At 40.6% G+C, this 14,488-nt stretch overlaps 1 protein-coding gene across 2 annotated transcripts in view; it reads right to left on the bottom strand.

The window, feature by feature from the left end:
- The window catches only part of LOC122563237 (neuron navigator 1), a 653,551-nt gene that overhangs the window by 614,847 nt on the left and 24,216 nt on the right, over positions 1-14,488 (bottom strand). For both annotated transcript variants that reach the window (XM_087973627.1, XM_087973629.1), the window contains one exon: positions 8,170-8,271. The gene's annotated coding sequence lies outside the window, so the exon portion shown is untranslated. Of the gene's footprint in view, positions 1-8,169; positions 8,272-14,488 lie in introns of those variants that run through there.

The raw sequence follows: 14,488 nt of genomic DNA, 5'->3' as shown, positions 1-14,488 counted from the left end.
GTCAGTACCTGTGTTATTCACTCTTATACAAGCAACTGAAGCCAAGTAAAATTGTTGTTTTAGCAATCAAATCAGGGCAGTGTCTTAGCTCAAATTTTAATGAGCATGTAGATCTGGAAAATGAACAGTTGCTTCTCTGAAATGTGAAAATCATGGCATTTAATAACCGACTATTTGAGATTTCCATCTCAATTTCCTGTTTACCCAAGGAAATTTCAGCACATATTATTTTTACCCTTTGTTCATCAATGTGGAAATGTTGGTATATAGTGTGCAAAGAATTATACACTCCTGTACTCTACCAGCATCACCAAACCTAGCCCAGATGCAGCCCAGTTAGAGGCAAAGCAAACATCCCTTTTTACTGTAGCACCAACATCAAAATCAGACTTATTGTGGTTTCTCTTCACCAACAAATTAGAGGTCTGTCTCAGTGCAAAATTAGAGTCAGTTTTGTGCTATAGGGCAACATGAAAGCAAAGTTTGATGTTGGATGTTGTTAATCAAAACAGGAGGAAGTATTTCATCCCATAATTACGATAGAATTTGAATCCAGGTCACAGTGAAAAAGGTCCAGTATCTAGAACACTATATCATCAAGTCCATCCTCGGATTATTTTCCTATCAAACTGAAAACAATAATTTTCTCAGCATCCACTGTTAAATAACCTACAATAGATAACCAATGCCCTCAAACCAATGTGATACATATTACTGCTACCCTTCAGGTTAATGTCATAATTGATGAAAAAAAAGTTGGACAACACTGAATATTGTACAACCGGAAAGAGGCATTGTATAATTTTTACTTCAAATATGTTTTAAGCTAAAATGATCCACAGAATAAAGCGGCTTCTTTGGAAGATACTGGATTCAGCATAGTTTTGAGTGAGAATTAATGTTATCCATAAATGATGAATCATTGTTCAAAAGAGGAAGTATCTTGAATTCAAAGGAGAATGTTGTAATGAGGACGAAAGTCAAAAGCAGCCAACATGATCAAAAAGTCTGATGATATTCTGCTGAGGTAACACATTTGTGGAGTACTTAGACAAAAAGACAACATGGCCAAATGAAAGTTAAGTTGAGAAAGAAGGTGAATGTTATTCAGCCAGAGACTACCAGTTGAGCATAGGAACGGGCCCATCAATCCATAAGGTTGTGCTGAACATGACCACAAAATAAACTAATCCCTTCTGCCTGCCCTTGGTCCATATCCCTCCATTCACTGTATATTCAAGCACTTAAAGTTGCTTAAATGCCCCTATTATTTCTGCCTCTACCACCACCCTGGCAGTGCGTTCCAGACTCTTACCACTCTGTGTAAAAAAGTTGCCCCTCACAACTCCTTTAAATGTTCCTCCTCTCACCACTAATTTTGCCCACTACTTTTAAACATTTCAACTCTGGGAAAAAGATTCTGATCGTTAACCCTAACTATGCATCTCATAATTTTATAAACTTCTATCAAGTCAGCCCTCAGCCTCTGCCGCTCCAGAGAAAATAACCCAAGTTTTTCTAGCCTCTCCTGATAGCTCATACCCTCCAATCCAGGAAGCACCCTGGTATACCTCTTCTGCAGGCTGTCCAAAGCCTCCACATCCTTCCTGTAACGTGGCGATCAGAATTGAATGCAATATTCCAAACGTAACCAAAATCTTATAAAGCTGCAGCATGACATTTTTATCTCTCCACTCTGCAGACACCCTGCCTCTATTCCTGATGAAGGGCTTTTGCCCGAAACTTTGATTTTCCTACTCCTTGGATGCTGCCTGACTTGCTGTGCTTTTCCAGCACCACTCTAATCTAGACTCTGGTTTCCAGCATCTGCAGTCCTTGTTTTTACCAAGATCTTTGCATCGTCATTAGCCACCAGTGAGATCCTGGAGGACTGGCAAGTAGCTAAAGTTGGGAAATAAGAACAATCCATGAAACTATTGACCAGTGAGTCTCACATTGATGGTTAGGAAACTATTTGAGAGAATTTTTAGGGACATTTGGAAAAGCATGGCCTAATTAGTGATAGGCAGCATAGCTTCGAGCAGGACAGGACTTGTCTTACTAACTTAATGGAATTTTTCGAAGAGATGACAAAGGTGATCAATGAGGTAGAGCCTGTTGGATGTTGTCTGGATGGATTTTAGTAAGGCTTTCAACAATGGTAGGCTCATCCAGAAAATTAAGATGCATGGGATCCACGATTACTTGACTGCATGGATTCAGAATTGGCTTGTCCATAGAATGCAGAGGGTAGTAGTGGAAGGGTGTTTTTCACGCTGGACAATTCCACTGGGACATGTACTGGGACCTCTGCTGTTTGTGATTATATATAAATAACTTGGATGAAAATATAGATAGGTGGGTTAGTAAAGTTTGCAGATGATACAAAGATTGGTAGAGTTGTAGATAGTGTGAAAGGTTGTCAAAAGATACAGTGGGATACAGATATGGGCGGAGAAATGGCAGATGGAGTTTAATCCGGGTAAGTTGGAGGTGCTGCACTTTGGGAGATCAAACGTTAAGGAAAAATACACAGTTAGTGGCAAGATCCTGAACAGCATTGATGTGCAGAGGGATCTTGGGATTCGTGGCTACACAAGTAGATAGGATGGTAAATAAAGCATAATCCATGCTTGCCTTTATTGGTTGAGGAATTGAGTACAAGAGTCAGGATGAAGGGCTTTTGCCCTAAACATCAATTTTCCTGCTCCTCGGATGCTGCCTGACCTGCTGTGCTTTTCCAGCACCACTCTAATCTAGATACAAAGATCTTGGGCAAGAGCTCAGCCATCTCCTCTCTTGCCTCTCTCAATAAACTGGGGTAGAGACTATCAGGTCCTGGGGACCTATCCACTTAAATGCTCTTCATGAAACCCAACACCACTTAGAGTCATAGTCATAGAGATGAACAGCACGGAAACAGACCCTTCCGTCCAACTCATCCATGCAGACCAGATATCCTAACTTAATCTAGTCCCATTTGCCAGCACTTCGCCCATATTCCTCTAAACTTTCCTATTCATATACCTATCCAGACGCCTTTTAAATGCTACCAGCCTCCGCCACTTCCTCGGGCAGCTCATTCCATACATGCACCACCCTCTGTGAAAACGTTGCCCCTTATGTCCCTTTTATATCTTTCCCGTCTTAACCTAAACCTATGCCCTCTAGTTCTGGACTCCCTCACTCCAGGGAAAAGACTTTGTCTATTTATCCTATCCATGCCCCTCATGATTTTATAAACCTCAATAAGGTCACCCCCTCAGCCTCCAACGCTTGCCTTCTCCCTAATTATCCTCTTGTTTTTAATGTATGTATAGAATACTTTGGGATTCCATTTAACCCTACTTGCCAAGGTCATTTCATGGCTTCTTCGTGCTTGTCTTATTCCCAGCCTGAGATATTTCCTGCTTTCTTTATATTCCTCATGGGCCCTGTCCGATTTTAGCTTCCGAAATCTTATATATGTTTCTTCTTTCCTTTTGACTAAATTCACAACCACCCTCATTATCCAAGGGTCCCTTCCCCTGCCATCCTTGTCTTTCTCCTGACTAGAACATACTGGTCCTGAACTCTGATAAGCAGGTCTTTAAACAATTCCCACATATCAGATGTGGACTTATCTGACAACAGCTCCTCCCAATTAACACTCCCTAACTCCTGCAATTTGCCCTCCCCCAATTTAGTATCTTGCCACAAGGTCCTGACTTATCCTTATTCATAGCTATCTCAACACCTAAGGAGTTGTGATCTCTGTTTCCAAAATGCTCTCCCACTGAAAGGTCAGTCACCTGGCCAGGCCCATAAGCCAGTATAAGATCCAGTATGGCCCCTTCTCTAGTTGGACTATCCACATACTGTTTCAAGAAACCCTCTTGAATACACTTAAAATCTGCCCTGGCTAAGCCTCTTGCTCTAAGGGATTCCCAGTCAACATTGGGGAAGTAAAGTCACCCACTATGACAACTCCATTTTTATGTATCTTTCCATAATCTGCTTACATAGTTGGTCCTCAATGTCTTGGTGGATGTTGGGGGGTTTTTAAGAATGATTATTATTTTTGAGCTCTACCCATATTGCCTCAGTGGACGAGCCCTTCAGTATGACCTCCGAGTGCAGATGTAGCATTCTCCCTGATAGTATTACAATTCCTCTACCTCTTTTAACTTCCTCTCTATCTTGTCTACAAAATGAACCCATGGAACGTTGTGCAGCCAGTGCTGTCCCTCTCTCAACCAAGTCTCTGTAATGGCCATAAAATCACAGTCCCATGTACTGATCCAGACTCTAAATTCATATGTCTCACCTATAATACTCCTTGCATTGAAATAAACACACTTCAGCCCATTAGTACCATTGGGTTTATGTACCTGTCTCTGCCTGCCCTTCCTTTCTGATTTACTGGTCCTTACATCTCCCTTCCCCTCAATCCCTCCACTTGCTGACCTGTTGCTCTGGTTCCCAGCCCCCTGCCACTCTAGTTTAAACCCTCCTGTGTAGCACTAGCAAACCTCCCTGTGAGGATATTGGTTCCCCTCTAATTTAGGAGCAACCTGTCCATCTTGACAGGTCAACCCCTGCCCCAGAAGAGGTCCGAATGATCTAAGACCCTGAAACCTTGCCCCCTGCCCCAGCTCCTTAGCCACACATTCATCTCTCTCATCTTTCTATCCCTTGCCTCACCAGCACGAGACACTGGTAGGAACCCAGAGATTACTACCTTTGAAGACCTACTTTTTAGCCTCTTTCCTAACTCCCTTTACTCATTCCACAAGACCTCATCCCTCTTTCGATCTAGGGTGCTGGTACCAATGTGCAGAACGACCTCTGGCTGCTCATCCTCCCCCTTGAGAATTTCATGCAACCACTCAGAAACCAGGGAGGCAACACCATCCTGGAATTTCAAACAGAAATGCCTGTCAGTGCCCTAACTAGCGAGATTCCTACCACTATCGCTCCTGGATTTTGTCCAACTTTGCTCTAGAGCAGAGACGGTTGTGGTGCCACAGGCCTGGCAGCTGTTGTTATACTCCCAAGAGGTTATCCATCCCACAACAATATCCAAAACAGTGTACCTGTTAGAGAGGGGAACAGCCACAGAAGACTCCTGATCTACCTTCCTGCCTCTCCTTGTGGTCACCCATCTACCTGACTGAACCTGTGGTGTGACCACCCCCCTGTAACTAGTGTCTATCACACTCTCTGACCCCTGTATGCTCCTCTCTGTCCAACTGCTGCTCCAACCAAACACCACTGTCTGTAAGGAGCTGCAATCGTCACACTTCCTGGTAGACATAGTCTTCAGGGACAGTAGACTGCTCCCTGATCTCCCACATCTGGAAGGAGGAGCTCACCACTGCTCTAACTGCCATCTCTTCCGCTTTACACTAAAAAAGATAAAAGAATGTTACCTTGCCTTTTCCTTGTTCATCTTACTCACTGAAGCCAAGTATTCACCTAAGACTACACTTATACCAACCAGCAGCACTAAATTGTACATTATAAATCAGACAAGATATTGTCACCAAGCCACTAATTAACCCACAGCAAGGTCTCACAAATACCAATGACCAGAAAATCTGTTTGGTGATCTTTGTTTGGGCAATAGCAAACAAGCTGGTTTTGCTGGTATGTTGGTGAGCTTGCCAATTGGACAGAAGATTGGCGATAGTAGGAGACAGAGGGCAATGGTGGAGGGTTGTTGTTCAGGCTGGAGGCTTGCGACTCATCTGTTCCACAGGGATCACTCCTAGGACCACTTTTGTTTGTCATTTCTATCAATGATTTGGGTGAGAATATAGGAGGCATGTTGGTAAGTTTGTGGATGACACCATAATTGGTGGCATAGTGGATAGTAAAGAAAGTTATTTAAGATTACAAAGAGATCTTGTTCAATTGGGTCAATGGACTGAGGGGTGGCAGATGGAGTTTGATTTGGATAAATGCAATATCTTAAACAAACAAGGGCAGGACTTATACAATTAATGGTAGGGCCCTGGGTAGTGTTGTAGAACAGAGAGACCTAAATATTTAGATACATAATTTTTTGAAATTTCATCACAGGTAGATAGGGGGGTTAAGGCAGCCTTTAGCATGCTCACCTTCATTGCTTAGCCCTTTGAATATCAGAGTTGGGACGTCATGTTGAGGTTATACAGGACATTGGGGAGACCTCTTCTGGAGCACTGTGTGCAGTTCTGGTCACCCTGTGATAGTAAGGACATTAGTAAACTGGTGAAGGTTCAGAAAAGATATGCCTGGATGTTGCTGGGAATGGAGGGTTTAAGTTATAAAAATCAACTTGGACTTTTATCAGTGGAGCATAGGAGTTGAGGGGTGATCTTATAGAGGTTGAAAAAAATCAGGAAAGGCATAGATAAGGTGAATAGCCAAGGTCTTTTCCCGACGATGGTGGATTTCAAAACTAGGGGACATATTTTTAAGGTGAGAGGAAAAAGATTTTAAAAAAAGGACATGAGAAACAACTTTTATATTTTTCCCCCGGAGTGGTTAGTGTGTGGAATGAGCTGTCAGAAGTGGTGGATGCAAGTACAGTTACAACATTTAAGACAATTTCGGATAAATACATGAATAGGAAAGATTTGGAGGGATATGGGCCAAACATAGGCCGGTAGGTTCAGTTTAGTCTGGGAACACATTCGACGTGGACTGGTTGGACCAAAGGTTCTGTTTCCATGCTGTATGACTCTATGACTCACTGATTCTATGAGCACTGCTGCTTTTCATCAATGTGCTTTAACTCTGGGATATCTCAAATTAAAAAAAACAGGGCATTGAGAAGCACTACACAACACTGTAATAATGGAAAAGCATGAACAAACTTAATTTATAGTAGCCTTCTGCTGTATTTTGTTTTACAAAAATGTACCAATCATGCACGTACATATGACATACTTCATTGTGGGATGTTGGGGGGGGGAGCTGCCACAGAGGACAAAGAAGGAGGGAAGGGAAAAAGATTTCAGCTTATACAAGTGACTGTGCATTGTAAATTATACATAAATTACTGTATTATTCCAAAAGGTTTCATCAAAAGTATTACATTTTCAATTGTATGTGTATAGTTTTGAATTCTAAATAACAATGATGTTAATTTTAGATTTGTTAGCATTTGTTCTGCAATTGTGTAACTACTAAAAAAATCAATACAATTAACTTACACATAGATATTTGATTTATAACAGTGATTTCAAACAGTTATTCAAACTTTCAAATAGAACTAAACTTATCTTTTGTGGCTTCCAATTGCACCTTTTCCTTAAATGAAACACCATATATCTTTGAAATTAAAAAACGTCTTTTTAACATTGCCTGCCGTAAGTCACAATCCAATTGTCCTAAGTGGACTCAAAACATGGATGTTTGCAAATATACAAAAATCTCGAATCCCGAGAGTTTTTGAATCAAGAATATTTGTCTAAACGTTAAAACAAACCCTTTAAGTTTATCAGATATTCATCAACCCTTCAAAACTCGATGGCTCAACACAATGAATTCTTTTACCATGCAACATCAACCTCAAATGATGACAGATACCTCACCAAGAGGATCCCAAACTGCTATATTTCAAAAACGAGATCAAAACTCTAAAGTTATTATATTTGCAGCTTATTCAGGAAGTTACTTTTCAATAGTATTTCTTAAAATTCATCCCTTTGATGGGTCATCCATTCTATAAATCTTTATTAACCAATGTATTTTCCTTACTTTGTTTGAAGAAACACAAGACTCTTTGTTGTGTAAAGATGATATCTAACATAAAAGTTGTTGCTCAAACAAGAAATGACGGTATAACAGCATTCTTAAAAGTCCTAATCATTAATGGAGACTGATAATTTGATTGCCAGATGGAGGAAGCCAAATGGTTTGGAGCATAACATTTATTTTTTAGGGTTTTCAAATATTCAGAAAGATGAGTACCTAATCTAGTTTGTGATTTGAAAAGAGAAAAAAGTTTACTTGCTATATGTACAGCTATTAAAATAGAAAAATATTAGTTAAAAAAAAGTTTCAGAAAATGCAAAGAAGAGGGAAAGTTGTTTGTTCACGTGAAGTTTATTTAATGTTATTCCCAAATCATTCACAAACAATTGAAGAATTTACTTGTTCTACAAATCTTATATGAGAGATTTATCAGAATTTACTTACTGTTAAGAGGAAGCCAATAACTAATAAATCCATTCAATTCAAAAGCCAACTTCATCCATAGGAAAGTTCAGCACAATGTCTCACGTAGAATTCCTCACAAGACTGAAAAAGTCAAGTTCAAGGATGGTCAGTCTCAGGTTTTCAATCCCTCCAAATCTGAATACAATATTTATCTCCCTTCGCATTGCACTTTGATTGTAAATCAGCTTCTTCATTTAGAGTACAAAAGCTGCCTTGCAGCTGCAATTCACAATAGAGGGTCTTGTGCCATTTTGAGAATACTAATCTCTACTGTGACTGTGTCTCATTGCACATCAGTTGTGTGCATTTAGGAAGATCTCATTAATTACTGCAGCAGTTGCAAAGGGAACACCCTCATAGCATTACACAACAAAGCTCCTTTCACAAATTGTCAGCAACCACAAAAGTTAAATGCAGGCAGGGCAACAGACGTCAGCCAAAATAAAGCAAAAACAGAGTTTCTCTATCAATATTCTGGATTCACCATTGATAACCTAATTGAGGAAACAATTTTACAGCCATTAAGGCTTAGAGTACTGCATTTAAAGCAGATTTTTGCTTTTGGAATGCTTTCTATTATAAAAATGTTCAACTTCCCACTCACTCTATAGAAATTAACAGAATTAGCAAGTATTGTAAACAAGTATTAACTTATAAATCACAGTAACAAAAAAAATTAAAATTAGACAATACAAGATCACCCCAATATTAAATACATTTAAGAGAAATCATTCTAGGATGAATTCATAAGCAGAAAAGACTAACCTTAAGATGAGCTTTCATACACACTCCAATTTTACTATATTCTAGCAATAAATGAGTAACAATCACCCATTATAGTGATCAAATTTTATTCTAAACCAGTTTATTACGACTTGTTTGACCGCACGTGCAGCCGTAAGCTTGGACACAATGAGCCTGCAGGAAAGACAGCAAAATGGGCTTAGTTATAATGTACCAGCAGGGTCCTAATGACAATAGCTGCATCATACAAACAGAAAAGCTGTCCAAATAAAACCAAAAGCTAATTATGAAGCCTCAATAAAGGCATCGGAATTTGGCAGCAATTCGTTGTCATGTACCCAATTATTTCTCATTTATAAGCTAAGGCTAATGTTCTTAATTTTTGAAGAGGGAGGAGGAAGAATCTGTACAATAATTGATATAGTCGGCAAACAAAGGCATGCTAGTTACAATGCAATATTAACTCTTAACACAATGGTGGTCAATTGAAAGCTCCAGAGTGGGATAAAATTTGCGATGTTTTCTCATATTAATACTTACAACCAGATATGAACTGCATGCACTATCCTGGTAACTTTGACAATAAACTTCAATAAACAAGATGACAAGCTCTCAAACTGCTTTGTCTCCAAAATGCAGTTGACAGGATAAAGTCGATGATGAAACAAAACTAGCTTTGATGACTTCAAAAATGAAAAAAAGACATCCATATCTATAAAAGTTAACCATTTCTAATAAATATAACTTCAGTCCATTATTAAACAGGATCCTTTCATCAAAACTAACTGTGTAATAACTCATTTTTGCATAGCTGGATAGATTTTAGTATGTAATTTCTGGACCTAGGCACAGCACTGAGGAGGGGAAAAAGAAATCAGACAGATAGAACACACAACTATAAACGGAATCAGCCTTCATGCATTTAAATTAATGGAAGTAAATCAGATAGGTGTCTAAACTCCCTATGATTTTCCTCACTGCATGCCCCAAGGCAATACCTCACAGGCAGTACAAATCAAAACCTACGAGAATGTATCTTAGATTTTTATATCCATGAAATTAACTAAAAGCAATTAGCCGATTAGAATTTACAAATGCAATTTTCGCTACGTGCTACAAAAATTGGTCAAGGCTAATTTGAATAGACCCCAGAAACAGACAAGATGATTGTGATGTACAAATCAATCCCAATCCATCGATTACAATACAAACTGCACACTGACTTCTTGCTGAACGCTTATATGAATGTGCTCTGCATCCTGCCAATATAAAAGAAACACCGTCGCTAACACCCACACCCCTTCCTCCATAGACAGCATGCATTATGAATACCTAGCGTCACTTAATGCAAGCCAGTGCTACTTGATACCTATCAACACCTCTTAAAAAGAGGATGATGCAGTTGAAGAGAATCTGTCCTTGGAAACAGAGCATGTAATTACACAAAAAGGGAGGGGACAAGTTGATGGACAAAGTGGAAAGGAGGTTCCAGGTGTTATGGACTAGACCAAACCCCCTCAAAAGTATATTTAGTAGATAGACTAGACCCTAACGTTTTCTTATTTTAATGGTAAGTGTAAGGTGTTATGTTACAGGTCCAATTCAAGTGGTCAAACTACTTAACATTAAGCAAAACTCGCTTTATTATTACACTACCGTTAAAACATAAACTAAAACTAAAAGAAATTAATTGGTTCAACTGTAACTCTATCTGAATATGTAACAAAATAATGGATATATTAACTACTTTTAATTAAGTGTTCCAATGTAGTCACATCTCATAAGTACACCGGTGGCACAAGGTAAAATTCAGTGAAACAGCAACACTCCAGTCCAGGACAAGGGAAAGCTGAGAGATAGAACAGCAAGAAAAAGCATGGAGAGAAATGTGCTACAGCTTCTCAAGAACCTAGCAACTGCTACTGACAGCTAAAACTAAAACTCCAAGCTTTTTGGGAGCTTGTCTCCACCCATTCAGGCTGCTTCTATTGTTCCATCCTTCAAAAAAAAAACCCAAGGCAAAACAAGTGTTTACTTTATGGGCTTTGAAGCAGATCGATCAGCATCTCAGATCTAACCTTTCTTCATAAACAGAAGGGCAAAATACACCTCTTAAAGCCATAGTACATCACTTAGGGGAGAGATCGAAGGTGAATCAGACCCTCCCGTCACAATGAAAAAGGTGACGAGAGTGGATAACTGTGGAGATCAGTTCCAGGAATCAATCAAATCAAATGAGTACCAGGGCTTGGATCTTGAGTCACAGCTGAAGTTCAATGGCTCATAAGATCAGTTAAAAGCACTGAATGTATCTTTAAAATGATGTACCCTACCAATTCGAGCAGCACTTTACAATTTACCACAAGCCCATTATTCACCCATAAAACCTTTCTATCATTCAGGGCTCACAAAAAATATACACTTCATTCCTTGGACACTTTGTACTGCTCCAACCCTCACATCTATATCTTACTCCTTGTACACACTGACAGGGCCATCACTCAAGCGCAACATTTACTGACATCACTCTGCTTCTTGCAGGATAAGGAGGCACACAAACATCGGAACTAACCAGAGGAAGACGATGCATCCATAGGAACATATCCTCATGGAAATCGAATATAGTCTGAAGCTATAGCCAGCTATGGGATGGATTCCTCCTACCCAGTCTTGCTCCTCACATTCTACCTACCCTTATACTGTGTTCACTACCCTAATAAGAAGAGTGAATTTGAAGTGATCGCCCACTATTCCACAAGCCATCACAAATAAGACAGTGACAAATTGAATTACTAAAGGTAGTTTGTCAATTTCCATGACTATGACCATGAAGATAAATTCACAGCAGGTTTCATCAAGAAAACAAAAAGTTATAAAGAAACATCCTTTAACAAGTAGCAAAAAAGATAATGGCTAAATATGAAAACTTAAACAAAATCCTTTTTAATTCCAAACATGCTCACATTAATCCACAAATAGGAAGACAGTTCTGCAGAAATATCATGAGTCGTAAAACTAGGAATAAAAAAGAAACTAGTTTGGTGGATCATGAGTCCAAGCCATGATGGAATGATATCATTTTCTCAAAGCTCTTTTGTTATGAGGCCACATTGTTGGTGAGGGCAGCAATCCTTAATACATTAGCTGGTCAGTTGGACCTAGGCTTTTGCTTGTGTTAGAAGTCTTCTTTATAGAGTGGTCAAGTACTCATTTTCCGTGACTCACAGAGGGACAGAGGAAACCTCCCTTTGCTTGTCAACTCCTTCCTAACCTGCAATCTTCTTCCTGACCTCTCCGCCCCCACCCCAGTCTGACCTATCACCCTCACCTTGACCTCTTTCCACCTATCACGTTTTCCGACGCCCCTCCCCCAAGTCCCTCCTCCCTACCTTTTATCTTAGCCTGCTGGACAAACTTTCCTCATTCCTGAAGAAGGGCTTATGCCCGAAACGTCGATTCTCCTGTTCCCTGGATGCTGCCTGACCTGCTGTGCTTTTCCAGCAACACATTTTCAACTCTGTAATATCCAAATGCATCTGCTCCCTGCTGTATTCCGTGACAAAACTGCCACTTAAATTCGACATCTTGCTAGGTACATGTTTTCCAACCCTAAGGCTCCTGGTAAACAATGCTCTCAAAAAAGTGAAATGATATAGCATTTTGCAAGTTATAAGATCTTTCGTAACCAATGAGTGAACACTATATTGCATAACATTAGTTAAATGTGCAACAAAGAGCTGCAGAAGGATTTGGACAGGTTAAGAGAGTAGGCAAGGAAATGACAGATGGAGTCGAACATGGGAAAGCGTGAAGTGATGCACTTTGATAGAAAGAATAGAGGCATGGACTATTTTCTCACTGGGGAGAAAATTCAGAAGTCTGAAGTGCAAAGAGACTTGAGAGTCTAGGATTCTCTCAAGGTAAACTTGCAGGTTGAGTTAGTAATTAGGAAGGCAAATGCAATGATGGCATTTATTTTGAGAGGACTTGAATATAAAAGCAGGGATGTACTTCTGAAGCTCTAGGAGGCTCTGGTCAGGCCACATTTGGAGTATTGTGTGCAGTTTTGGGCCCCATATCTCAGGAAGGATATATAGCCCTGGAGTGTGTTTAGAGGAGATTCACGAGAATGGTCCCAGGAATGAAAAGCTTAACATACGAGGCACGTTTATACTCAATGGAGTTTAGAAGGACAAGGGGTGGGTTGAATTGAAACGTACAGAATACTGAATGGCATGGACAGAGTATATGTTGGGAAGATGTTTCCATTTGTAGGAAAGACTAGGATCTGAGAGCACAGCCTTAGAGTAAAGGGAAACCCTTTTAGAACGGAGATAAGGAGGAACTTCTTCAACCAGAGAGTGGTGAATCTCTGGAATTCATTGCCACAAACAGCTGTGGAGGCCAGGTCATTGAGTATATTTAAGACTGAGATAGATCGGTTCTTGTGTACTAAGGGGATCAAGGATTATGGGGAGATAGCTGGAGAGTGGGGTTGAGAAACTTATCAGCCATGATTGAATAGTGGATCAGACTCACTGGGCTGAATGGCCTAATTTCTGCTCCTATGTCTTATGCAAATAGTTTGCTTTCTGCAACACAGAAATTCAAGCTTCCACTTCCCAGCTAATAGTTCCATGAAAAAAAAGGCAGTTCTTTCACTTTTACAGGCAGCAGTTTGTTTAAGCATGCATACTTTATTTTACCTTAACTCCTTCCTGGAACACAACCTTAACCTGGTGCCTTTTTCCTTTCATTTGGCTGAGGTCCATCCTGGCCAAGCAATCAAGGAACACCACAGAACAGTCTGATGAAGGTGACACTGAGCTGATACTTCAGGCTGGATTTTCCCTTTGCGTGTGGGGAAACAGCAGTCAGGATTGTTCACTGGCCACAATTTGCACCCAGAGGAAATCGTTCCTTGGGATTTTCACAGTTAATTGGCAGGCAGGCAAGTTACGTGTCAGGTTCAGTGCAACAGGTTCTGGATCAGTGGTGCTGGAAGAGCACAGCAATTCAGGCAGCATCCGAGGACAGGCAAAAATCGACGTTTCGGGCAAAAGCCCTTCATCAGGAATAAAGGCAGAGAGACTGAAGCGTGGAGAGATAAGCTAGAGGAGGGTGGGGGTGGGGATAGAGTAGCATAGAGTACAATAGGTCAGTGGGGAAGGAGATGAAGGTGATAGGTCAGGGAGGAGAGGGTGGAGTGGATAGGTGGAAAAGGAGCTAGGCAGGTCGGACAAGTCCAGACACGTCAGGGGATCATATTGCTGGAGGTTAGAAACTAGGATGAGGTGGGGGAAGGGGAAATGAGGAAACTGTTGAAATCCACATTGATGCCCTGGGGTTGAAGTGTTCCGAGGCGGAAGATGAGGCGTTCTTCTTCCATGCGTCTGGTGGTGAGGGAGCGGCGGTGGAGGAGGCCCAGGACCTCCATATCCTCGGCAGAGTGGGAGGGGGAGTTGAAATGTTGAGCCACGGGGCGATTTGATTGGTTGGTGCGGGTGTCTCCCTAAAGCGCTCTGCTAGGAGGCGTCCAGTCTCCCCAATGTAG

Source organism: Chiloscyllium plagiosum, unplaced genomic scaffold (genome assembly GCF_037043375.1).
Source record: "Chiloscyllium plagiosum isolate Xiang-an unplaced genomic scaffold, Cpla_swu_hap1 HiC_scaffold_26, whole genome shotgun sequence".
NCBI lineage: Eukaryota > Metazoa > Chordata > Chondrichthyes > Orectolobiformes > Hemiscylliidae > Chiloscyllium > Chiloscyllium plagiosum.
This window is presented reverse-complemented; position numbering and strand designations above follow the sequence as displayed.